The 3515-nt window shown below is 39.1% G+C and overlaps 1 long non-coding RNA gene across 1 annotated transcript; it reads right to left on the bottom strand.

Annotated features, from left to right (window-relative positions):
- Window positions 1-1500: 1500 nt before the first annotated feature.
- On the bottom strand, window positions 1501-2193 carry LOC130458019 (uncharacterized). Its single transcript, XR_008917220.1, has 2 exons — window positions 2050-2193; window positions 1501-1675 (listed from the first exon to the last, which is right to left on the bottom strand). It is a non-coding gene; the product is annotated as an uncharacterized LOC130458019 (long non-coding RNA).
- Window positions 2194-3515: the final 1322 nt, after the last annotated feature.

Raw genomic sequence — 3515 nt, 5'->3', positions numbered from 1 at the left:
AAGGGAGAAAGAGAGAGAGAGAGAGAGAGAGAGAGAGAGAGAGAGAGAGAGAGAGAGAGAGAGAGAGAGCATGCATATCATCCCTATTCTGAGTATAAGGAACCAGTTACTCCCCTAAGTCAAGAGGCACCAGATAAATTTGGGAGTCATAGCCAAAGGGAGACCAGACGAGAAGCTGGTAGATCTGACTCAGATGAATAAGGGTCTATACAGTGAGACAGTCCACAAGGGTGGTTAGAAAATGGTCCATCTCTAGCCTATGTGGAAACCAAGAGCATGAAATGGATATTTGTGGATAGAAGCAGAAGTGAATAATGGAAAAAACTACTATGGTCTGAAAACTGGGTTTTGAATTCCAGCTTTGAGTCTAGGGGGTGTGAGAAGAGGGGTCAGTGCCAGGAGATATGGAACAAGATATATATAATACAGGAAATTGTGCTGATCTTGGAGACTTGGGCTTAAATCTTATCTTTAATATTCAGTAATGGAATGGCTTTGGACAAGGGATTTAATCACTTGGAGGCTCAGTTTCTTTATCTGTAAAATGGGGATAACAGTGAAAGAAAGCCCCAGACTTTAAGGAATTTGCACTCTACTGAGGGCAAGGCAATGAACTTCTCTGTGGATCCTTTTCCTTATCTGTAAAATGAAGATGTTGTACAGCTTCTAAGATGGTCTCTAAGGTTCTTCCATCTCTAAAATCCTAGGTGTTATAATACTGTCCAAGTGCCAAAATAAATCTTTTGATGTGAAAAGTTATGGACATGAAGTGGTCAAATAAATAAAACAGAGATAAAAGCTGCATCTACAAAATTAAAAGTGAATCTTGTACTGCTAAAATTTTGCAGATTTGGCCCAGGTTCACCTTGGTTGTTAAGTGGTAAGTCTTGTGATTCATAAGATTTTCTGGTGACTGTCCCTCTCAGACTCATTTCAGTGAATCAATTTCTGATCCAATTCATACACAGTTACTTGGATTTAGCCTGTTTCCATTTATATCCTGCATATCAACTCACAAGTCCTCACAAGAATTCAAGCCATCATTTCACTCTGGGAGTGGTTACTATCAGTGAAAACCATCCCTTGGGAAAGCCCAGGGCTTGCTGCAAAGCAAAGGATTCATCTTGGCCAATCCTTGTATGTCAAGAAGGTGCCAATGAAGGATGTGTTCAGAAGTCCCCAACAAAAAGATTTTCCTTCCTGTGAGCTCATCAAGCTAAACAGACCAAAGGAATTCCCTTGATGAGCCCCTCACACCTCCTTGTTTCTTTAAGATTTGGTTATGCTCCATTATTGGCAAACCTTCCATAGTAATTTTCCGCTGAGTGCAGACTCAGAACAGACCTGTTTAGTTGCTGGTACCTCTGGTGCTGACCTCAACAGCAAGTTCTCCTCATGCCTGGGACATATGTTTCTGGTTTTCAGATTTATGAGAACCACATTGAATCTATCCACCCTCCCTGTCCTCCCAGTGTTAGAAGAAATGCTAGCATCACCAAGTTTGATCTAGGCATTGAGCTATTATTGGTTTATTTATTACTGGCTCTGAATGTGGAGGACCTGGGTTCAAATCCTACTTTGAAGTCTATGGGTGATTAGACCTGCATGCCTCTTTACTCTTCTTGGTCTCTTTTTCTTCATCTGTAAAGTGAAGGGGTTGTATCACATCAGGGTTCTGTGGAAGAGGCATAAAGAGAGAAGAGAGAAGAGGCATAAATTGAGAGATGAGAAAATTTGATAAGACCTGTATAGTAACCACACAGGAAAAGTCTGTAAAGAAAGTCAAATCATTCCTTGAGAACTTTTCCCAGTGTAGAGTGGATAATGGGATTGAATTATGCAAAAGGGAAAGAAAGAGTCACAAGAACTCAAGAGAAAGTTAGTATCAGATTCAGAGACCCATAATTTCAATTCCCTAAAGGTTACTGTTGATAATGATGATAAGGCTCTAGAAACATTCACAGAAGAAGTCCCACCAAGCTTAGTTAATTCTGTAAATAGCTTCATGGCAGAGGTAAATGCATCTAGTTTGAACCCAGAAGCTAGTACCTTCCATCCAGCAGTGAGTGATGTAGATAAGAAAATATTCACTGATAATGAAGCTGACATTACTTTTGGACACAAAGATGATCATATTCGAAGTAATGGAGGTGACATTTCAGTTAAATTTGAATCTGGGGGTGGAATGGCAGTCTTAGTAACAACAAAGGATTCAGTTAGTGCCAACGTTCTAAATGGCAAAGGGGTATTTGGCCAAAGTAACAGCCATGGTTTAGTTTCATGGTCCATTGAAGACTTCATTGGAAATGAATCAAATCAAGAAGAATTAACTGGGTTACATATGCACCTAGAAGAGGGTACAAGGATATAGATAATGGGTCATTAGTTATGAACACTTTGGTTACTAAACCAGAAGCAGATACATGTTGTGGGGGGCAACATCAAGACACACATCCTGTTACTGATGGTGCAGAGGGAAAAGCAGAAGTACAAATCTTATTCCCAGAAGACAATAATAAAATAGAGGGAAAGATTTCTATCTCTACACAGTCAAGTGAGAATGGAGTTTAATATGAACCTCAAATAGTGGTAGAGTAGTATCTGTGATTATTAACAGCGGGCAAGATCTAGAAGAAGAAGCTAACCCCACACCATCAAGTTTACCAATTCAAAATGAAAACCAAAAGCTTAGTAGTGAGACACATCCAGAAACTGATTTGAGTAACACAGAAGCTGGTGACAAAGGCTTAGATTGAAACTACAAAGCCAGAGTTACCATCATCTGACAAGAGTTTAAAGGGCATTGTGCAAAATCCAAATAGCATAGTGATTGCATCTAGTGACTCTGAGTCAGACACTGAATCTGAAGGTATACCAGAAGGTGTGATTATAATGAATGAAGATGATGTAGAACAAATGACTTATCAATTTTATAAGCTTTATGAAGAGGTAGATGAAGAAGGGGATGTGTGGGATGCAAATGAAAAGTGCAAACAAACTCTCACCAATGCAATGACGAGGAGTTATTCTTGGGGCACAGAACAAGCTGTATACCATTAGAAAAACTTTATGCAAGCTTAGGGGTTGATAATGAAGAAGACTTTATAGAGACGTTGAATTACATAGCTTATATTGAGACAGATTCTGAATGGGAAGGTGAATATTAAGAAACATTTTGAGAACTGGAGAAGGAGATAGAGATAGAAAATTTCACTTCTATTCTCTAACTTCATGACATGACATGACAAGTACCATTCATGCTGTAATAGTGTAACCAAGATTAGTTGTAGTTCCATAGGGCGTCATACTACATAAAACTTTATGTGAATGAAGACTAGTCTTGGGGTACCACAGTGAATAAGTTGTTTCTGCAAAAGAAGAACAAGTAATTCAACAGCAAGCACACTCCTAAACTTGTAGCAATATTCCAACTCATAACTAGGACAGACACATACATCTAGAGTGCTGGAGACACATGGATTCACACTGGTTGAATCTGTTGTAACGCGACTTTA

This window comes from Monodelphis domestica, chromosome 3 (genome assembly GCF_027887165.1).
Source record: "Monodelphis domestica isolate mMonDom1 chromosome 3, mMonDom1.pri, whole genome shotgun sequence".
Lineage (NCBI taxonomy): Eukaryota > Metazoa > Chordata > Mammalia > Didelphimorphia > Didelphidae > Monodelphis > Monodelphis domestica.
The sequence above is the reverse complement of the archived record's forward strand: the minus strand, read 5'-3'. Positions and strand labels throughout refer to the sequence as shown.